The 23,738-nt window shown below is 43.9% G+C and overlaps 1 protein-coding gene across 3 annotated transcripts in view; it reads left to right on the plus strand.

Moving 5' to 3' along the window:
- The window catches only part of CFAP77 (cilia and flagella associated protein 77), a 57,986-nt gene that overhangs the window by 2,523 nt on the left and 31,725 nt on the right, over positions 1–23,738 (plus strand). Inside the window, exon 1 of one of the 3 annotated variants that reach the window (XM_064393565.1) lies at positions 8,995–9,080. The exons of the other annotated variants lie outside the window; for them this stretch is intronic. The gene's annotated coding sequence lies outside the window, so the exon portion shown is untranslated. Of the gene's footprint in view, positions 1–8,994; positions 9,081–23,738 lie in introns of those variants that run through there. 3 annotated transcript variants of the gene reach the window in all.

Consider the following 23,738-nt stretch of genomic DNA (forward strand, 5'->3'; position numbering starts at 1 on the left):
TGGCAGCCGAGGGAGGGCATGAGGAGCACACAGCTCCAACAGCTGCCAGGGAGGGTCTCCGGGCAGCAAATCCACAAAAACCTGAGGCCAGTGGAGATGGATGGGACACTTAGTCCCTGATCCTCCTCCAAACAGCAGTCAGACCACAAAACAGTGGTGCAAGTGTGACAAATCTACTCTGCAGCTGCCAAAGGACATCCTTCTTTCTCTTTGAGTTATTTTATGTATGTTCTAAATATGGCATCACGTATCCAAACAAGATCCCTGGCCAGGCTGAGCCTCCTGCCTCAGCTCTGCCCAGCCCCACAGGATGTGTCTGCACACTCTGGCTATCACAGATCAAACCATAATCTTCTCATGTAAACATTTCTAGGGATGAATGCTCTGTTTCCCTGCTAGAATCTATGTTGTGTTTTAATTAATCAAGGAGTTAATTTAGTTATCAGTATATATTTGCTTGCAGCATAAAACTGAGGAAAGCATTTCATCTACTGATGCCAGTAAAAATCTGAGCAAAGCATTTTTGGTCTGTTTTCACCAGTAAAAGCCTTAGCCAAGCACTTTTCCAGTACAAACTTACTGAAAACTCCTGTGTTACAAAAATAAACCAGCTCTGGGCAGGAAATAAGAGTTTACCACACTTAACTCCTGGCAAGCTCAACACAGACTTCAGAAATAGTGACCCACAGCAGCTGGATTACATTTAGATTAACATCTTCTGTATTATATGGTACAATGAAGTTCAAGACATCACTGACAAAGCCATTGTGACCAGCAAGGAGTTGGATTTCCCTTCCTTAACGTGTGAAGGTAAATGGGAAATCCAGCCCCACGTGCCACAGCATCCCCTTACCTGTCCAGGTGGAGCCAGGGGCCATGCAGAGGGCAGGAACTGCTCTCCAGGAAAAGCCCTGAGAAGCTTCTGGCTCATCTTCAGAGCCCCTGCTGCTGCTCCCAACATGGAAAAGTTGTTCCCAAGCTGGCAGTTCTGAGGAGGAAGAGGAGGAGGATGGTGCTGGTGCTCTGCTGGCCAGGAAAGGCTGGCACCGGGTCCCAGTGCAGACTGCAGGAGAAGCAGATTTAACAAACAACCGCTGGAATGTGCAGTGTTTATTTTACAAGCTTGTTATTTACATGACAACTGATGCCAGGCTGTCTTTATTGGTCTGAATGCCAGGGCATTTAGGGTTCATTTTCCTAAGCTTTCCTCTACAGCCCTGAGGGCTGGAATTTTTTCTTTTTTTTTTTTTTTTTTCCAAATGAGATTGAACAGAAGCTACAGGATTCAGACAATACAATTTCAGCAGCTACGATCTCCAGAAGAAGAATATACGATCAAAAAGGCTCCCAAAACCACAGGAACAGGCACACTGATAGCCTTGGCTTTGGAATTGCCAGCAAAGGACGGATTAGCCAGGCCAGGAGAGTGAACTGCCCTTTTTGGTGGGTGAAGGGGATGAACAGAAGAGCTTTCCCTGGGCTCACACGGAGCCTGCTCCGTGCCCAGGAACAGCAGCTCCCTGTTACCCAAGGGACTCCACTCCCTGTGTGGGTACCAAGTAAAGGCAGAAATCACCCACCAGGTTTTCCTTTTTCCTTTTGTGCCTATTGAAGCTCATCATGAAGTACTTCTGAGCTGACTGTCACAGAGCAAGGCACTGCTGACAATTGTTGCAAAATCATTTTGACTTCTGGAAAGATCCATAGGATGGACACTGCAAAAGCAAGTGGGGCCATTTTGTCAAACTGAAATTTTGTCACATCGTGAAAAAAGAAAAGAAAAAGCTGTGATTAAGCAAGAGACAAAGCTGGACAAGTGCATGGTGTGAAAAATAATATTATAACTTCGAGCTGAAAACTGCATCATCACAAACATCTCTTGGAATAGAAATTACTGACAGGGCAGGTTTTCCATCACTCTGAAGCTTTTATTATTGACCTGGACTATGGCTGCAACAGGGCTTTTACATCTGAATGCTGTGCTTCATCTTTGAGCCTTTAACCCTCAGCTTCCTGGGTGATTTGTTCGGGTTTTTTTTAAACATTCTCTCCAAATCCACTCATCTTCTTTATCTCTTCTGGCACCAGCCTGTGGAGGAGTCAAGGTGAACTCGGCACGGTGAGGAATGGGACTGACAGGAGCAAAATCATTTGCACAGAGCACCCAGCCAGCCCAGGGAGGGCTCTCAGCTCCCCCTGCTCCCCTCGAGGGACCTGGGCTTCAGCCACACCAGGATCTCCCAACAATCCCCCCAGAGCCAAAGTGATCATCACAGCCCTGTGGGGCAGCTTCCAGAGGGTTTGGGTAACTCCCCTCAGGTGTTAGCGTTGATGATTTAAATAACTCTGCTCCCTCCCCTAACCCAGACCTGCTCACAGCTATTTGGGATCAATGCATTTATTGGGAACTTGGGCAGAAAGCAGTTTTCACTTTCTCTGTCTCTCCCTTGTAACAGAGCAGAGTATCCTGCCATGAACTCTATTTGGAATAATGTTGTTTGATTTGGTGTTAATTGTACTCTTTACCTCAAATGTGCTGAACATCCTGCCTTCTGTGCTTGCTGCTTGGGGACACTGAGGTTTAATTAGTGTTTATGCAGCATTTTGTGTGCTTATTGCTATTATTATTATTATATCATGAGTGCTATTATATTTTTGCAATCTAAGACCAGTGTTGTGCTTTTAAAAATGTATTCTGAGATGTGTATACAGTGCCTCAATAATTCATTAGAGAAATAAACTAATGAAGGGCTGGTTAGTCAAATAATCATTAGGTTTGATTCTCAGCTTTCCTTCCAATGCTCTGACTTCTAAGGGTTTTCTTCTCAGCATGAACTCATTTAAGATTTTAAATGAATTATTTGGTACACTAAGAATTAAACTCCTTATGAGCTTTAGTGCCCTCCCATATTTTGCACAGGCACTGCTGAAATAAATAAGGTATTTCCAAGAGGCAAGTAAACATTCTGCACGAATGAAAGTAGTGGGTTTTTCCTCCTGGCTGTTTGAACACAGGCTCCAAAGTGGCAGCTGTGACTCAGCAGGCAGAGGGACAGCCCCAGCAGCACGGGCCTGGGGAGCTGCTCACTCCCAAGATCCACAGGCAGGATGTAAAATGGAGCAAAAGGGCATTTTGATCCTTTATGTGAACAAAACAATGCAAATTGGTGAGACTAATAAGCCCACAAACATTACAAGGTGAATGCCTTTTATGTTTGTGAAAATCTTCTATGTTTATTTGTCTAATACAATGGAAATAAAGCTTCAAAGGCTCTTTGATTTAAAAGTGCATTATTGAAGTCAGCCAGCACAATAATAATGGTTAGACCAAATTGTTGCATTGTGACCCTGATAGCAGAGCTGCCAGAGCAGACAGCATCTGTACAGCCTCTTGCCCGACTTGGCGGGGATGTAAAAACAAAAATTCAGCCAAAAGATGAGAAGATGTAGGCAGGATAGGGAAAAAACTAAAATGAAATGGGTCACAAATGGATCCATACATTCACAGTGCACCCAGAGCTGCTGCAGGCTATAAAGTTTTATGATGAACCTAAAACTCAAGCTTTATTTTCAGAAAGGTTTAAGAAACTTTGGGGGAGAGCCACTGCCTGTTTTAGTGGTGTCCCCAAGCCACACTAAGCCAAGAGATGATTTTCAGATAATTCAAATTGAAGACAGCACAGAGAAAGTCAGGGATATCCCAAACCCCACTGCAGTGTCCTTGACCCAACCCTGCCCCAGGGACAGGGAGCCCAGCAGGCTGAGAGCAGCACCAGAGACCAGCTAAAACTTGTAACAGCACAGGAATATCTCTGTCCTCTTCCTCTCCAACCTCAGCTTCCCACTCCAACACCAATAAAAATTCCCCTTCTCTGGAAGGGGCACCACAAAGTTCCCTGAGCACAGAGGAAAAGCTGCTGGGGGCTCAGCGAGGACAGTGCTGGACAGGAGGGCGTTGGGCAGGCAAGCAGTTGGCAGCTGCCCAAGGAAAAGGTGAAAAGATTTTATTTTTAAACCTTTCCCACAATCTTTCCCCTTTTTTTGAGTGCAGAATGTAGAGCAAAGACAGCAATGTTGTCAGCAGTCACAGAGACCAGCGTTTTCCGTTCCTGATTTTTGGGAGTTTTTAGCCACACTTTTCCCAAGGGCAGATTGCTTTCCATGCAAATTCTTAGAGATGCTCTTATGCCTAATTATTGGATTTCAGAAGCTTTTGTCATCTTGCAGGGATTGTTTTGTTCTTGCTTGGCTGCTCGCATTGTGCAGATTAGACAGAACCTGCATTTCTGAGAATATTTTCCTTTTTAACCATTTGTACTTTATAAAATAAATTACACTGACTTTTGCATTCACATTTATTTGAAGTAGCAAAGATAAATGCAAGTGGGATCTACTACTAGATTTCCAGCAACAGCCTTTAAGAAAACTTCAATATCAAGGGAAATATCTAGTTTGATTTGTTTAAGCAAACCAACACGAGGTTTGTGCCTAAAAATCTTACAAGTGAAACCTGATTAAAAATAATAGCATAACTCCCAGGCTGGGGGGATAAAAACCCTCAAAGCAAACACAGGGAACCTTGCATTGCTCCATAAAGAGCAAACCAGCCTGAAAAATAACACTGGTTTTCATCAGGAGCTTTGGGTTGCTCGCCCAGGTAGAAGAGCCCCTTTGTTTGCAGCTTTTCAACTTCCCGACTTACATTTGCTGTCTCCATCACCCTCCTGGCTGCCCAACCCCTCTGGTGGCTCCCAGGGGATTCCAGTGGGATGGTCAGGACTGTAACTCCATTAATTACCACGTATTACAGTGTGTTTAAGCCTTAAGACAACCAGAAATGCAACTTTCCCTGCGTCCATCATCCCTGCTCTGCTCCCGGTGCTGTCCCACCTCTGCCACCAAAATCAGGCAGCTAAAATCGCTCCCAGCTTAGCCCCAGCCCTGAAAAGCACAGTCCCAGATCACACTGGCAGTTAGTTAGCATTTAGATAGGCTGGGACGGGGCTCTGTACAATAGGCATCAAAGCTGAACTCTTGGTGCAGCGAGAGGGATTAATTTCTTTAACCAACATGCCTGATCTGGCCTATCTCATTACCCTGCCTTGTCAGTGTCGATGTTAGATTTGATTGAAGATTATACCATTTAGGCCTTTCCCCTGCTTTCCACAGAAATCAGGCCTATTGAATTGCACATTCTTCCATGGGCCCCTGTCAATACTCAGTGGCCTGAGCCTCTAATTCTGCTTCATTTAAACTTCATCAACTTTTCCAATCAAGTGGAAGGATCTGAAATAGGCTCCGTAAGCAGAAAGGGCCTTTTTCCTTTTGTCAGATAATTTATTCTGTTTTCTCTTTCTCTCCCCCTCGCTTCCCCACCTCTTTCTCTTTTTCTTCTTTTCGCTCCCTTTCCCTGATGCTGAAAATGAGATTACAGTATTTAAATGACTATGATAATCAATCGGGGGACCTTGAGCCGAGATTGAGGTTAATTTTTCTTAGCAGAACAAAGAAGCGTGATGCCATCGGGGATTTGAAGGTGCAATCTGTGTTTCATGCTTGTATTCCTGCCCCCCCACACCCCAAAACTGCAGTTTTAGGAGTCTTTTCTTGTTACTAACTATGCAGTTGTTGTGATTTTTAAGAGGAGAAATGTAATTTTGGGGCTGATAAATAGCTAACAGCCTTCATTCAAAGATTTTAATAAGAAAAAACAATTCACATACATGGAGAGACTGCAGATCTAATGAAAGTGTTATCATTACCTTATTGATTTTTAAATATACTTGGAATAATTTTCTGCAGTGCTAGGAACAGTCCTTCCAGCCTGCACAGCAGAGTTGTGAACTTTTAACTGAATACCCCTTTTACTCAGCTACTCTTCCTACTTAGCAGCTTTCTTGGCTGCTTGGAAAAAAGTTGATGCTTTTGTCATGATTTTGCTAATCAGAAATGGAATCGCTTATGTTCATCTCAGAAGCTGCCTTGAAATGGCTTGTTAAGTCTTTAGATGATGCATTTTTGGTTGTAACACGCCAGCATTCGCTCACCTGGATCTTTCCCATTCCCTGCTCTGGAAGAGAGAAAGAGAAAAATATGCATTTCTTTGCTTCCATCCCAGCTGTCTTGTCAGTGCTGTTTTACATGCTGCCACCCAATGTTATCTTTTATTTGTGTCAGGAGAGAGGATTTGACAAGTTCAGTATACAATGTTCATTTGGCAAGGCAAATTTTTCATACCAATTTTGAGTAGAAAATGAAACCATCTTTCAACACAACGAGCGACATCATTTTTGGACAGACTTATTATGAGAAGAAGAATTGCAAAACTTTATTTCCCTGCACGATGCAGGAGAAAAACAAACCAGGAAATGAGACATTTAAACAAACAAACAAAAAAATAAAAAACCAAACCCCAAACATGTATGAATGTTTGAGGCCATCAGTTTGTTTTAGGAATAAAAAATAACCACCAGCTGCTGTCAGGTAGCTGTGGCCTCCTTTTTGTTAATCAGATGCTGCTGAATTTGGTTGCATCATAATGTAGCTTTGTTTCAAACCTTTTAAGCTCTCAGATACTGGGGAAGGCAGACCAGAGTGACTTTAGAAGTTTGTCAGCTTTTGCCAAGAAAAACAGCACTGGAGGTTTGGGAAGGGGCTCAGGGCCTGGGAGAGGGAGGGTCCAGGGGCATTTCAAAGACTCTGGGTGCTTTGCCTCCACCAAAAATCCCAACTGTAACTTCTGGCACTGCTAAATACTCTGAACAAGGCAATGAATGGACAAATCTCTCTGTAAATTGTGCTGTCCCATGTGTCTCACAGCAGGTTCCCTGGGATAAGGGATTGTGTCTGACAGCCCCCCAGCACAAGGGGCTTCTGCTCCACACCAGGACTTGCTGGTGCCACTGCAGAGCGGGGCCCAGGACACTTAAATGGATATTGCCTGAGGAGCACCATGCTTTAGACAGGGCTGTCAAAGCTCCACTGGGTGACAAATTCATTTTAGCCCCCAGCACCCTGCAGGGCTGGGAGGTGCAGCCTGAGAGCTGGGTGGGATTGGGCTGAATGTCTCCTGGTGGGAATTGATGCTCTCTGGTGCCCCAGCTTTGCCCCTCTGGGAGTTTTACCCCCAACAAAAGCAGCAGCAGCCCCAAAATGTTCAGCCCCACAGGCGTGTGTGTGTTTCAGGCAGTGTTTTGCTCTAAGAGTTTTCTGTCTTTAAGCGAATGTTGACTCACCACGGGGAAATTAAAACTCCATTAGACATTGCCACTCTGCAGAACAGACCCCATTACAGCGGTCGAGCTGCAATTAATTGGTTTCCTCAGATATTACTTAATTCTGGGAAGGCACAGAGAGATGGGAAGGACAAGGCTGATCTAAACAATAATTTCCTAAAATAATATAATCTAAATAAACTAATGAAGTGATTACATAGTTATTAATCTAATATGAAGAAGAGTCAGAAGAAAATATTGGGTATATAACAATTTAGAAAGAACAGTAGAGTTAATACCATTCTGGTTAGGCTCATCATGAGGCAATCAGCATTTGTGCTTAGGGATGGATGCTGGTTTTGCAGATTAATTATATTTTGTGCTAAAAGCTGCCATTTCAAAGTGTCCCATCTCCTGCTTTTTTTGGTCTGTTGTTCATACTCAACTTTTCAACGCCCAAATGGAAAGGACCACTGCCTATGAGGCACTGCAGGTTTGGGGGTTGTTTTGTTTTTAAAATAAAGTTAATTTTGGATTAAGAAATGTAAAGCAAAATAACCACAAAAACAGACTCCCTTGTGTGCAGATAGAATAATCAGCAATTTGAAAATATTCTGGCCCAGGGAGGGCTCTCCACAGGCAGTCCCTGTGCAGAGAGGCAGTGGGGAGCTGTGTGCTGGGGGTGCAGCAGTGCCTTGGGTGCTGTGGGGGTCCCCAGGGCCAGGCAGGGTCCCCCCAGCCTGGGGCCAGTGCAGGGAGCAGATCCAGCCATTCCCACAGAGCTCAGTCCCTTGCATCACCAGGGTAGAGAAAGTATTTGGCTTCAGGAGAATAAATAACTAGGCCTTATAAGTCATTAAAAATGTATTACAAGAAAAATACAGTGCAGCTATAAATAGAAAACAAAGCAACTCCTATATAAACTTTTACAATCCCTGCTCCTCTGACTATTTTTCACTGTCTGGTTGTAAGTGAGTTTAGCATCTGTGATCTCTGGAGACTGAGATCCCTTGAAGCTGCAGCTCTCCTGGCAGAGCTCTGGTCTCTGCCAGCTTGGGTGATGAGCCTTTGGGGACAGTCAGGAGTGTGACTGCTCAGCCTGGCTCAGGCTCTGGCCAGTCCCAAACTGGAACTTTGACTTCTTCTTCTTTTTAAAGTGGAAATACTTTAATGTATATTTGTGACAGTCTGACATGTAGCAGCTACTTCCACAAAAGATATCACCTGTCCCTGCAAGCCTCCACAGATACAGACCTTAATATGAAAAAACTCTATACAGCAAGGCATTAATCATTCAGTGATGCATCATTACTGTCTCCCTTTTGGTTATTACTTAAAATAGTTCACATAGGTAACATCAAGCGCTCAGAATAATTTTTAAACCTTTGTGAAGGAATAGATGTGGTTTTTGAAGAAGCCAGTATTTGTGCTCAGTGCTCAGCTGAAGTCAGGGTGAGTTTGTTTTCAGGGGAGATGAACTTCACTTTGTGCTTTCAGTGTTAAAGATTTTTGTCATCTGGTCTGATTTTCTTTTTGTCATGCCAAGCAATAAAGTGGAAGAATTTGGTGGTTAATACACCTTAATTCAAAGGTGTATTAACCTTACTCTGCTGGTACCCACAGCAAAGACAGCACCTCAAATTTCAGCTAAATTCAGCTGTGTGATGCTCTGAGTGTCAAAAATCAAATCCTGACTGTGACCCCACCATAAATACTCCACCACAGAGTACTCAGAGCACTGAAACTCCCACGTGTAGCTAATAGGGTGTTTCAAGGGAAGGACTGAGCTGCCTTGGCTGGACAGTGATGAACAATTAGAGGCTGCAGGACCCAGGTGTACTGAAGAATCCACAGTTAAATATTGAGGTCAGGGAAAGTAGGCCACGGATCTAAATGGTGAATCCTAATAATCCTAATGGAATCCTAATAACCCTAACAGAGTCGTGGAGGAGGACGTTTTGTGCAGCTCACATCTTAAGAAATGTGATGTTTTCATGTGTGAGAGATCCTGGGCTGCATCAAATCCCTGACTGCAGTGTAGTGACTCCAGCTGGTTTGAAAATAAACCCGGGCACTGCAGTGGGGTCACTCACACCTTCGTGGGTGTGGGGGAGAGCAAAGGAGCTCCTCTGCACATGCACCCTGGACTGCACTCCCAGCTGTGGAAACTGCTGGCTGAGGGTTTCTTAAAAGAGCAGACCCATTGGGTTAATTTCTACAGAAACGTGAAATTCAGCAAGCGATAATTGGAAAATGCAATTTCCTTTCCATGAAATGTGGGCTCTCACTTTGTTTTCCTCCTAAACTCTCAAAATCCTCTTTTCTAAAACACTCCCCCAGCTGGGGTCTCCTTGCTCACCCCCCTCCTGCAAGGCTGTCAGCAATCCACAGTCCCTTTAATTTAGGAATTTAACAAGTAATTCCAAATTGGGATGCTGGAAAACCTGTGATCGTATCTACCATGTCTATCCTATCAGATGTGGTTCTGTGCTTTCCCTGCCCTGAAAACAAAGGGGAAGAGAGTTGAACACATGGTATCCTCAGCTAGAAAGGACTTTGCTGTAAGAGGATATTGAGTTGTTTTGTAAAGCCCAATATTACGCTTGAATTATGCCTGAATAAGGAGAAAGGACATTGTTAAAGAGCCCTAAACATTGACCATAGTGGATCTTCTTTCTTCCAAGCCCTTCAGCAGCGTTGTTTTTGGCTGGTAATGATTTGGTATTGTATTTATAAGCCGTCAGGGTAATCCAGAGAGCAGCAGGAGGGGCAGTTGCCTTAAATAAAGCTTTACAATGCTGCTAATTAAAATGATCCTTCCTTTCCCTGTGATGACTAATGAGACAGAAAGAAGAACCAGGGAGGGTTAATGAAAATGTTGCAGTGAGATTCCCTATTTTTAATTGGTCTTTGTAATGTTTTAATCTTCTTTATGTTGTGAGAGTGGAAATGGAGAAATTTTCTTTCAACCTTCCTTGCACCGTGTAGCACATGGCATTTGAAACATCCAGTTCTAGCTTTATATTAGGAGTCTGTAACCACAGCTCTGAGGCAGAGTGTAGCCTTGAGATGGAAGAAGCAATTTCAGACTTAACTGAGACCAGAAAGAAGAAATGTGAAAGCTGGTTTTAAGCTCAAGCTTCCAAAGCTCCAAGGGAGCATTCATACCCTGAGGACTGGGGCTAAGATCTATTGTGAAGGATTGGCACTGATGCTCAATAGTATTTACAGCTTTAGGTCATGATGCTCTGTTAAATGCAATATTTATCCCATGAGCATGTCACAGTTCACCTCTGATGTCAAGAATTCAATTAATATTCTATTTAATAGAACACACCATGACCTAACCTTTTAATACTCTTAGTGCGTCTGAGCCCTCCTTATTAGTGTCACTTCCCAACTTTCCTTCTCAGCTGATGCATCTCACAACAACTGGGATGGGGAAATTGGGAGCAGGGGGAGAGGGGAAGAGATTTAAATTACTTTTGGACCTCACTGTGAGGATTCAGCAGCTTTATCCTCTGTAAAACCTGGCTCCCAGGGGTTTTGCACACCCTGCTTTCCCCGTTTTCAAGGGTTGGCGTTCTGCAAGTTTCAACTTTCTGTCGATTCAAACCCACAAAAGGCACCGCCAAATTTTTCATGGTTTGAGCTGATCCAGTTTCAAACAGCATTGCCCCTGCCTCACATCACATTATCGAGCTGGGATCAGGGGAAACCATTCATGTGAGCAACACCTGCAGGATTCAATCTTTGGCTTCAGATTTTGTCTGTGCGCTGTGGGGGTGGGTTATGAATACTCCAGGACAGGGAGATCAGCACTGCAGAGATTTCCCTGCACTGCATCTGGAAACTGTCTCAGGAAGTGAGAGTCCTTGGATGCACCATGATTTTACAGATCAGAATAGAAAATTGGGGGGCTCCTTCAGCGAGCAAACAGGGCTGGTGGAAATCAGAGCCTCAGAACCAGCTTTTGCCATCCTTGTGTCACCTCTAATGAGCTACCAGCAGAAAGCCATAAAAACCAGTAAATTGTGTGTTTCAGATCATATGAATTAGAAGACAGGCTTAGTAATCTGGTGGGATTTCTAGCAAGCTTTTTTAAAGAACAGAATTAATTTTAAAAACTCCTAATTGGGATCTGCTTCAGGCTGATATTTTCCTGCGCAAGACCTGCGTGACACATTAGAAATGGAAAGAGCTTGAAAGCAAATAAGTGTTTTAAATTACTCTGTGTTGTTGTAGCCTTTACATTTTGAGAAGAATTAAACAGCAAAGTGTTTTTGAAGGCAGCACTTGCCTGCCTTGAAGCAGGAGGGCAGGATGGGTTTAGCACAGAGAACACCTGGGAGGGGGCCACGCTATTACCACCCCTGTGATTTCAGCAAGATTTGTTGGGAAGATCAGCCAATAAATACAGAGCCTGTACTGCAGCTCCTTAGAGTGGGAGGAAGAACAGACATTGTGCCAGATATTTTCATGCAACTATATTCATTATTTATGCAGAAGAAGAGATATTTCAGGAAAACAGAGCTGAACCATGAGTGACAAGGTATCTTTCCAGAGCGTAGGGTGCAGGAAAATTGCACTGGGGTTGACAGTTTTTTAATGTAGAGTCTCTATTTCACTGAATTACTGCATGTTGGCATTTCAAAAGTACAAGATGACCTATTTATTAGCTGTGAATCAAACAGAAATTACATGCTAGAAAATAAAAAAGTTGTATGTTTATTCCAGCTGGTAAGATGCTTATCCTACAGAAATAATATATACAGTGAGGAAAACCTGGAAACAAAGGATCATCAATCACAAGGCACTAAATTTAACGTTGTAGGACCTGTATTTGTCATATAATATTGCAATCATATGTGCTGGTTCCCTTACATGTGATGTAATATTAAATGTATGTGTGTCATAATACTTTAAAATTTCACTACCCCTGCTCTGCTTAGGCTCCTATCACTCTCTTCCCTTTTGGAGAGGGAATAGTGGCTTGGAAACTTGGCTTTAACAGTAACAGGCTTGGAAATGGGCAGTGCCAGAACCTCAGGAGGAAGGTAACCAGCTACCAAACTAAATACTAGAAACTGCCAGGCCATGCAGAGGGAACATTTCCCTGTGGAAAGGCCAAAAGTGGGAGGAAAAACTGACAAAAGAGCCCAAGTAGTAACCCTGCACTTTGCTAGAGGCAGGTGCCACATCTGAAGGAAGCAGCATGCTATTTGAAGAGTGGAAATTCAGCTTTCCTTGGGAAGTTTGATACCTTGGATCTGAACAAAGGGCAGAAAGCAAAAGCTACAATTGTTGGATTTGCCAACTGACATTCAAATGAAGGTGGAACAGATTCCTGCCTTCTCTGCCCTCATGATTTTACATAAATAGATAAGTTACAGGAGCAAAAATGTCCAAGCACAAACCTGGAGCAGTGTCAAATGTAGCTTTATGAGTCTATTTCGTGTACCTTTCAGCTCAGAAAGGAAATCATTTTATACAGTTCCATTTTCCACTCCAAGAGTAAACACTACTTAGGAAAATCCAGCTGAATTTTTATCACATACATAGTGGCTATATTTTTTTTAAAAAGTAAAGTGAAAACCACAAATTGGCTGTGTAGAAAGAAGGTTGCTGCCAGATTTCTTCTCAAACCTGCCAGTTTTATACCCAAACCCATTCTGGAGTAGCAGCTTCCAAAAGCAGGGCTCTATTACACCCCAGTGACTCTGGCCAAGAGCACCAAACCCATCCTGACTTTGCAATAACCATGTCCTGAAGAGGGCAACTGAGCAATAACCTCCCAAAACAATTATAATTTCTGCTAATCCATCCATGTGGCAGGAAAGTGGAGGACAGCATTAAAAACTGCTGCTCCAGCAAGAATTGAAGAGAAGGAAAAACAGAACAAAAAATTACTGTTGACCATTAGCAGAGGCACATGGTGAATTTGATAAAGGCACCTTTGGTTCTGCCATTTTGCCCTTCTGGGAATGTAAAATAATCTTTCACCACCTTTAAATTTAAATCAGCTTTGTAATTGATCAGCACCAGTTGGATATATCTATTTTTACATATATATATATACTATCAATGTAATTTTCAGGCTTGTCACCACAGTGCCTGCTTCCTCACAATAGCTGGATAAAGCATATTTTTAAGTACATGCTGATCCAGGTACATTTGCAATAGAAGCAGGGCAGTTATTTCAGCTTTGCAAATTCATTCCAAGTGAACACACAGGATCTTGGGGGAGAAAAAAAAATCTATACATTAGAAACATTTAATTGACCACTTGATGTTATCCCAGTCCCTCTGTGTTGAATCCTGAATGGTAAAACTTAACATGACTCTTTTTTTTGCTTGAATTATCCTCCTGCTCTTGCATATATACAAGCTACGTGCTCTAATGCAAGACCCATCCATTTGTCTTAGTAATTTATCTCATTTCCTTTGGAATGGTGTCCCTCAGTGGCTCAGAGAAAGTGGAGCGGTTGTTTTAATAGATTTGAGTTTTATCTGCCTCTCTATTTGCAGCAGGGCATAATAATAATAAATTATGATACTAATAAGTAGGTTGTGCAGAATGGACTACAGTGGTACCACTTCCCTCCCCCTCCAAAAAAGTAATTTATGGGTACATTCTTGTGACTTTAGGGGTGTAATAAATTATCAGGGTTCGTTTTTCCATCCAATTTGAGGCAGTGCAGCTGTGTTTTGCAAGCAATAAACTCTCTTGTTGTATTTCTTAGCTAAGCACTGAAAAACACAGTGTGATTTTTTTTCCCTCCCTTCCCAATTATTGTTGCAACGCCTGGTAGCTTCTCTGTAGTTAAGGGTTTGCCAGTGCTTCTATTATAAACCTCAATTTTCAGGGGCCTATAACTTTGCTCTTTTAAATCATAGAGGGCTAGAACTTGGTGTACATCTCTGTCAATCTGGATGCTTTTTTTTCACAGAGAAAAAGGCAATTTATTTAAGGAGTCCAGACCTCAAAATCTGAGCCATGTGTGGAAGTCAGAGACACATGGATGTGAGTCGCTGGTGATGCTTGGATACCTTTTCAGCTCCTGAAAAGCCAAGGATCCCTCTTATTCTGAGCACATCCTGGGGCAATATTTGGATCCTAATTACATTTCTGACAATGCACAGGAAGGGTGGCACCGTGTGCCACTTTCCTGCTGGGGGTTTGGGGATCAAGGACAAGTCAGCCACTTGCAGGAGCTGCCTCCTTAAAGGTGATGCTCTGCAGTTGAGAGCTGCCCAGGGTTCAGGATGCTGAAAATACAGAGGGACTAAAGGAAACTGCAGCAATTCACCCTTGCCAAGCAGCCTCGTGCAGCCTCAGCCAACTGTATCAAAAATACAAAATATTGTCAGAGGGTCTCTGCAACAAGGAGAGGTTGAGAGTCTGCCTGGGCCTGGTTCCCATTCCCATTCCCATTCCCATTCCCATTCCCATTCCCATTCCTGCCCTCTTTGCAGTCAGCCTGGCACAACCAAGGGTCAAAGAAGGAAGGGAGAAAATGAGAATATACAACACCAACACCAGAACTCACAGTCTCTGCAGCAACCTCAGAACCTGGGGCTGGGAAGAGCAGTGTGTGTCCAGCTCTGCCAGGGAAGGGTGCATGACTTCCCCCTCTGGATGGGGGAAAAACCCACCTGATTTTCTCACACTGCTTTGTCCAGGTGCATTTATACCCTGCACAGCCTCTGCTCTGCATTAGGGAGCCCAAATACCTTCTAACACAAGGAGTAAAAACGATTTTGGGTTTCCAGGGTGCTCTTAGGGGGGCACCGTGGCAGGGAAGGAGCTCTGAGCCCCTTTGTGCAGGCTGCTCCTCCAGCTGCTCATCTCAGGCTGCACAGCCCTGCCAGACTAATGCTGCTGCTAAAGCTGCCTTCTACGTGATCAGCAATTAAGCTGTGAAGTCAGCCTCTTAATATTATGTTAACATAGTTCAGTATATTAAATGTAAAACAAGTCATAATTTTTAAAGGTACCTCGGCTTACTGAGTTTAAATGAAGGCAGCAGTAGGACTATCACAGCCATATGCAAATCACCTGCATTTTAAAGCTAACAATAGATTTTGCTTTATTGTTTTGGCATTTAACGAGTGGGAAAATAATAAATTAAGCCACATGGGGAATCCCTGGTGCTTTTACAAACTGAAGCAGTGCCCATTTGGAGAGAGAACATTCCCCATCTTTCTCCCTAGCTGCATTTCTCTTAACCCACCACCTTATTAAAGCTTATAGGGCAAAATTCTCTTCTCATATTCCTCTGGCAGCTCTTAGTCCACGTTCAGCTCTCTCTACCTTCCCAGCTGTCTTTCATCCTGCCAGCTCACTCTGCAGACAGGAAGCAGCAGAAGAGTAAAGGCTGGCTGGGCCATAGGGAGTCAGAAGAGAGATTTTGTCATAGTTTTAGGAAGGTTACAATAGCTATTAGAGCGTGGATGATTTTTCTACCTGTTGTAATAGGGGATGCAGCTACCAGAGCAAGGTCCATGGGAGAGGCAGCTGCATCAGGCTGTGGTCAGCAGAGCAGTGGATCCATGCAGGATCCCAACCAGCTCCTCTGCAGCTGCCTGGTGTGATCTCCATGGCTCTCTGGAGCTGTGGGGCTCCTTGGGGCTGCACAGCCAAAGGAAGGAAGGGGTTGAATGTTTTAGCAAGATGACCTCTGTTGTTTGAAGCATTTTTAAACATGTTTTTAGAAAATTAATTGGATTTTCATGTTAACTCAGCCAGCTCTTACTGATCAAAGCCCTGAGCCAAAAGTTAGGCTCAGCCACAGAATTAGAGTATCTCAGGGTGGAAGAGACCCATAAGATGGTTTGAATGGGCAGGTGTTGATCTTGCCAGTTGCAATGTTTGGCTCTCTTATCAACAGTGAGACATGGAGCTGAAAGCAGATCTTGACATGCATGCTTGCTCCTGAATGCCATCCTGGATGTGTCTTCTCCAGGCCATGTTTTTACAAAGTCACCAAAATGAAAATACAGCTCTTGATTGTCCCCACAGCTCCTCTGTGAGGACAAGCACAGCCCTTCCTTGTGCAGAGCAGCTCAACACGTGCTTGTTTTCTGTGTTACCTGGGAGAGGTATCAATTATGCACATCCATGAACCTCCCCTGCACCTGCATTCCCCCAGGAACTCTTTGCCAGCACCAAAAGATGGAGCAGAAATCAGGAACCAAGGCAAACCAGACAGCCTAAAGTGAACAACAGAAAATTACCAGGCAGAGTGAAAATTTAAACAACAGGAACACAGAAAAATACTTTGAATGGAACCCTACAAACCTCAGAGAAGTTTGGGATGTGCTTGGGGATAATTCTTCAGCTTCCCTCTCATGGCTCTGTACGAGCTCTTAGAAAAGCTCCTGTGGTCTTGCCACACACGTCTGTTTTCTGTCAAATCTGCTGTTTGTCCCACTCAGTGCATTTCATCAGAGGTGTGGAACGTTTGCTCTCACACCCACTCCACGTGGGGAGATGGGAGGCAGAAGGTTTGTGCAGCCCTGTGAATACATGAAGCACTCCACAAGGATTATGGTTATTTTCATCATAATTCTCCTCCCCTGCCTACGTTTGAAGTCAGGGATGTCTGGTGCTGAACCAGACAAGCAGAACACACACAACAGCCCAATTAGCTGTGTGTCACTAAAGCTCTTACAAACACTAATGCATTCATCATTGTGGAACTGAGATCAGCACTGGTCTGTGCTCCTGGCTCAGTTCAGTCAGGTTTAACTTGACTGATGCTGAGAGTTCCGTGATGAATCTCCTCCATCACCTCCACTGTGCAGGACAGGAAACAAAGGCAGACCTCAGTCCTGGCCACCCTGACCTCAGTCCATGCTTCCTTTGTAAAAACTGAACAAGTCTTAGCTCAGGAACAAGCACATCCTAGGCTCAGGTCCAGAGGAGTACCGGTCCTCCATGCAATGCTTTCTGTTACCCTGTTAGAAAATCTAGATGTTGCTTAAAATCGTGGAAAGTCTAAATAAGACATGAGAATAGACAGGGAAAGGCTAAACAGCAAAATAAGTGTTTGGTTCTGTAAGAGATGCACAAGCACACAAAAGCAAGCTGGCTCTAGGTAGAGCTTTTCACATTACTTGAACATCTCTTTAAAAAAATGGATTAAAATACAGATTCCCCCTATTATTTTTCAATAACAGAAGTGCAGCACAGAACAACTCACTAGTGCCACAAACTACTTTTTCATTCCTGTTTTTGTTTCATGCTTCAATATCTTCTTCCAGCTGCTCACGTCTCCTTTTTCCTTCTCCTCACTTTGATCTATTAGTTTTCCCCAGAAATGGGGTTTATAAATCATTGTAATGCAGCCCTGGGAAAGACGGTGCTTAGTGCAGGGAGAAATACATTGCAGCTAACAGCCACGGCAGGGAGGAAAACTCTCACCTCGGAGAGGGGCTTTGGCGACAGGTTACGGATGGCGCTGGGTTATTTTATGGCTGCATTCCTGCCATCAGGGGCAGGGCCACAGGGAGCGCTGCCTGCACCCCTCCACTATATTTCAAGCTTCCTTCTGCAGGCAAAAACAAACCGCCCAGGGGCTCACGAGGGAAAGGAAGAGAGGGAAAAATTGCTAAAAAGAAAGGGAGGGGAGGTAGGACAGGTGGGGATGGATCGCTGGGCTCCTGCTTTTGCACCATGGCACTTTTCTTTTCAGAAAAAGAGATGTTTGTGTGTCTTGCACCCTGAAAAGATGCCATTTCATCTAGATCACCATCATCAAGATGCCATGCTAATTTCATGCGGGCCCCATCCATTGGCAGCAGTGGCAGGATCCAGCTCGCCCAGGAGCATTCCCACCCCTTTGTGCCAAGGCTTTTGTGTTCCCATTTTGTACTCCCAGGACAAGGCTGAGCCCACGGCCACCCCTCCAGTGCTTCCCCACTTTGATCCTATGAGAGCAAATTCAGATGCTGTTTTTGTTGTTCAGAAGTTTTTTTTGTATTTAAAACCCAAGGACTGAGCTTCTCTCCCCAGTCAGGATTTTGGAAGTTGGCTATTGTTATTAAAAATATCATCTTGAATATGAAGCTGGGAGCAGTGCAAGGCTGGGCACCAGGTCACAGGGTGATCTCAAAACAGCCTTTCCAGGCCAGGTTGGTGGCAGGGCTGTTTTAGTGTTTGTGGCACAACACTGTGGCCAGCTGGATGAAGGTCTGAGCATCTTCCCAGCAAGGACACATCCCCCGAGTCTCCTCCGAGGAGTAAGAGTTAGTTCTAAATGCAGAAAACCCAACGTCATCACCAGCCAGAGAGACAAACCTTCATCAGCAGAGGTTTATGTACTTATCTCCTGCCCTGGAGTGCAGCATGGATTAGGGGAACCCATTGCCAGCCCTATTTAATTAGGGAGGAAATCATCATAAATTCCTAAGAGCAGCACAGTCACTACAAGCTACAGGCACTTTGAAGCACTCGCTGTGTTTTTAGGATCACCAGCTCCTAATAAGACCACCCCAGGCAGACACACCATCCTTTAGTTCCTAAAGCACACAAAAGAGACACCATGCTGGAATCTTAGCTCTATCTTTAACAAAGCATTACCCCCTCCTCACCCTCTTCCCCATAATTGCCTTGTTATTGTCATTGGTGCCATTGTTCATTGGCTGGGCCCTAGAGAGGCCCGAGGGAGCACTTCTGCCTTAGCTAAACCAATATCTCCTGCAATAACCCCCTGCAGTTTCCCCTTTGCTATCCCATGTTGAATAAATCCTCCATCTCTGTTTGCTGAATGATCATAAAGATATGATTGAAGTTTCAGATTTATGGTTTCCCTCGAATCGAGGAGCAGCTCCAATCATGCCAGAGCCTGTTTGCTGCCTGTTTTCTGACAGGATACACAGAAAGGGAGATTTGTAAGAGCAAAAACGAGAATGCAGAGATTAGAGGCAGGTATTTTCTAGACATGCAGTGCACACATATGCACTCATGTTGGACTCACACACTGCCAGAGCATCCTCTGTCCAAGGATCTCGCTGTGCTTCCCAAGCACCCTGCCAGGCAGGGTGTGCACACAATATTTCACTCTAACAGCAAATCTGTCTCCAGCAGCCACACAAGGGAGCCACAAGAATTGGTTGCTGGGTAAATGAGGATCCTAGCTAAAGATCTCGCTCAGCTGTACAAAAACTGAAGTGGCTGCTGAAGGCTGGCAGAGGATCCATGTTAAGGTGGTCCTCACTGTCAGCCTCAGGCTCCACATGCCATGAGCTCCCCCAGAGCTGTGTTTGTGCAATCCTCTGGATGCCTGGGATGCTCTTTGGGGAGTGCAGAGAAACCCTCTGGCTCCTGTGGGAGAACATCCCAGACGTTTGCTCTGATCAAAGCACCAACACCCAAAAAAACCCCACCACAGGGGCACTGCACTTACAGAGAAAAGCAGCTGCCCCCTGAGGACACCCAGCCTTGCTGGGGAAACAGCCTCCCAGGGAAGCTGGTGCAGGATTGTGACCTTGGGACAATTATCACCTTCCCCAGTGCTGTTGTCTTGGCCTGGGTGTCCTCCTTTCCCTTCAACCCATCCCAGCAGCATTTAGTGAAACAATCTCCATTATACAGCTGGAATTGCACAGCATGGGGCACGTTGCTGTTCAGATTCAGGTCAATATTAGTTTTTTAATGAATAAACCACCACAAAGCTGCAGTGAAAACAAAGTTTGTGACTTTGGTGTCAAAAATCTGAGCAGAACATCCAAAACACCTTCCCTGAGCCTTGTGGACACAGCACATTTGCTTTTCCCTGATTCACAGCCATTTATGCTCATTCCCACTTCAACAAAAACCTATAAAACTCTTACAGCGTGATGCAGTCCTAAATTAAATGCACTTTAACATTGCTATATAACAAGGGAGTCTTAGCTCTTTTAAATTAATGCATGCAGCTGAGAAGGGGACCTTTCCTGGAAAATTTATTCCGCTTTATTTGGAGAAAACCCCACCTCGTTCCACCTTCTCTGAGAGCAAAGATGATTTTGTGTGTTATAATGAGGAATTTGTAATAATGAGAGCATTGTGTGTTCCAGTAACTACGAAGCCAACAACACAAGACTTCTGTGAGCAGCAGTGTTTGTGTGATGTATGGTAATATTTTTCCTCAGTGCATTACAAAAGAAAAAAGCAAGATAAAAATATCTTCCATTTTCTCCCTAATTTGTAGTTTTCTGGTGTTAGCAAGGCTTATAAGACACATGCTCCCAATTAGCTGCTCCTCTTAATTTAAATGCTTCATAAATTATCTCCTGCGCTTGTGGATTATCACTTCATAATGCGAGTTAGCATTTAAATAAATAGCTGCGATGTAGGAAATTAGAGAGGTTTACAGTCTGAGGCAGCGGCATAATGAAGGAAAATACCACAGCAGCTGAACAGGGGTTGGGAGAGATGTGATGAGGCAGATATTTTTTTTTTCCCCCCCTTTTTTACCTTTTAGCAACCAAATTTGGACTGCAGCAGGGAAAATATGGGTCAGAACTCCAGCAGAGCAGCAGCCTTTTGTAATGGCTGAACACGATGGGAACATGGAGAATTCTTCAGCACGTAAAATGTCTGATTTAGCAAATATGATGCAATTAGGAAGTGACTTTTTTGAGCCAACTCTTGGTTGCCTCAGAAGGTTGCACGTTTGAAAGCAATTGGGCTGTTCATGTATGTCATACCTGAGCAGTACCCAACCCCTTATGTTCTATCCTTTAAAAAAAAAAAAATGGGACTGGAGAGAAAAACAGCAGAACAAAGCAGAGCTGGAATTGTATTGAGAAAATTTGGTGGGGAAAGCAATGAGGGAGTCAGATGTAGAATTATGTGGAATTTTAGAAATATATATATGTATATATATCGAGAGTGAAGAAAACAAGCATTAATTTATAAGCCACATAACTTCTGCCATGTTTTTAGCACCATTGATATGATCAACCTATAGGCAATGAGAGTTTTTAAGCATTGGTAGCAACTTCCCATTGCTATTTCAGTCCACTTTCACAATTATTGTCTTAAATGTAGAAAATTATGAAGACAGGGCAGGGAAAATCCTCATGGCAGCTCCTTGGAGGATTAAAGCCCTCTCCAGTGCTTGCTAGTCTTGCCTTTGGTGTCACTTCTGCTTTTTCTGCCACAGGAGAAAACTCTGGGCAGGAGTCAACCCTGTTTGACTGGCACTGGGCTCCTCAGGAGCTGAAAGCAGGCACCAGTGGGCTCAGGACCCTTTGGTGCTTGTTGTGCAGAGCACCCAAGGTTGAGCACTGCAGCTCTGGCAAGTTCAGCTCTCACAGCTCCCTGCTTGCTCACACACACAAAATGTCAAAATCATGGATTTTTTTTTTTTCTCAAAAACACTGGAAAATCATAGAAGCTTTGACAGCCTTGACCAAAGTCCAGCCTTAGGCAGGAGTAAAGTTATTAGTTCCCTTATTTCCTGGAGAAAGCCTGACACATTAGGATTTCACAGCAGCTGGCTGTAAGTGTAATGGGCAGGGTGTGATTTTGCTCCCTGGGTTTTGCAGTTACATTTCAGCAGGTTGAATACATTTTGCTGTAGGACAGAGCAAATTATTTGGGCAGGTTCTTGCATCAGCACAAGGCCCCTGGTGCTTAATGGGAGTTGTGCCCAACTGACAGCACGATTTGAGTGTCTGCTGTATTTAATATTCTTCAAGAGCAGGGTCAAATTGTCTCATCATTTACATCCCTCCAACCCTGCTGATCCCAGGGGATCTGCACTTCCTCTGAACTCAACAGGAATGAACATGGGCAACTGGACTGAAATGTGCTGGAAGAAGATTTCTGCCTGGACCCCTCAGGATTCAGGTGGAGTCTGCAGCTACACAGTTCACCCTGCAGAGAGTTCAAGTCAGCACAGCAGGAGCCTTGTTTCATCCCATAATTTTCTATTCCAACACGTAGTGTTTAGAAAGTGAAAAAGGGGCTGATCCCACTCCAACCAGCATCTGAAAGTTTACAGCTCTTCATCTTCTCCAAGTCTGCAGGTGCTAAAAGAAAGGCTCTGGGGGCCAAACTGTACCTGAGCTGAGCCCTGAAGTGGCTCTGTCCTCTGGGGCATATTTGCATCTCTGTTATCACTTTGTCTTCTGAGCCAGGCAGGAATGGCCACAGGTGCTCCTGGCTTATTCTGAGCCTGATAAGCCTCAATTTCTCTGGACTACGAGTACACAGAAAGCAGCTCTTCTATCCCAGCTGCAAGGGCTCTTCAGGTCTAAGAAAAACCTGGCAGAAGTCTTGAATTCTGAATGCAGGAGACAGCACTGGAAGCACCAACACTGGATTCCTTCAGGGAGGTGGTGCCACTTTTTTTACAGAATCACCTTTTCTTCCTAAAGGGAGTTTTAAATAATAAAATTGGAAGCTGCTGCATATCTTTCCAACTGATCTACTAATCATATTTCTTCAAATTTTATATCCCTGACCCTTGTAAAGGGATTGCAAGGAAGGCATTTTTTAAGCTGCATTTTAATAAGTCAATATGAAAGCTCAAAATTATTTAAAGCTTCTTAAATAGGATTATATTTGATTTCTTGTGGGAATAGTGAGGGATAGTCTAGTAAAGACGTTCTGTCCTGCTGAGGTTTTATTACATTAAAGAAACAGCATCCTTTTTTAACAGCAAAAACTTTATCTATTCTCTAATGAAAATGGAGATTATTCTGCACATGAGGTGACTGAAGTTGGTAAGTTCCTGCATCTTTGATCAGAGATTAGAGTTTCTCCTTGAGTGAAAGCTGAGAGATTCCTGAACCAGAGGTTCGCCTGAATTTAACAAGTTGTCTCCTCATCTCGAATATTTGAATTTTCTTCTAGGAGGTACCACAAGTGTATTGACTTCAGACAAATTCTGCTGTGAAATAACAGGTAGCTCTCAAGGCAGCCAGTATCTCATTTGCAGCCAGGGATTTAATTTGGCCTAAGAATCAGAGGTCTGTGCTGCTGGGGAACTATTTTACTATATAGGAAATGTCATATCCAGTCTGCTCTGAAAGACCCACAGTCAAATTCTCACTTGAATTCAACTCCTTTAATGTCAGTGTGACTTATATGAAGGCTATACTGGCAGCACTTAGCTTGTATGTTCTATTGCACCCATATAAAAGCAGGGGAGTTAAATAAAAATGACCTGTGTGGAGCTGGAGCAGCAGCAGGGAGTGACATGGTGTAAGCAGCAGCTTCACTGAGCTGGCTTGCTCTGGACATAATCTGGGCCAACATCTGGTCTTGAGAACATAAAGGGATTTTTCTTGAAGTAGCAGATGGGGAGGTTCAAAGAAAAGATATTATTAAGGATGAAAAACAAAGAAAAGGTCATAAGTGCTGAAAAGGACTTAAAAAAAAAGCCATTGTCCATTCTCTTTAATAATTAGAGAATGTTCTCTCATTCCCAAGTAGCCCATACCCCTCTCTCAGCCAAACCTCAGTGTCTTCACTGAAGCCAGTCACTGAGCAACAGCATTCCCTGGCAGAACGTGACTTCAGGGTTT

This window comes from Passer domesticus, chromosome 18, assembly GCF_036417665.1.
Source record: "Passer domesticus isolate bPasDom1 chromosome 18, bPasDom1.hap1, whole genome shotgun sequence".
Lineage (NCBI taxonomy): Eukaryota > Metazoa > Chordata > Aves > Passeriformes > Passeridae > Passer > Passer domesticus.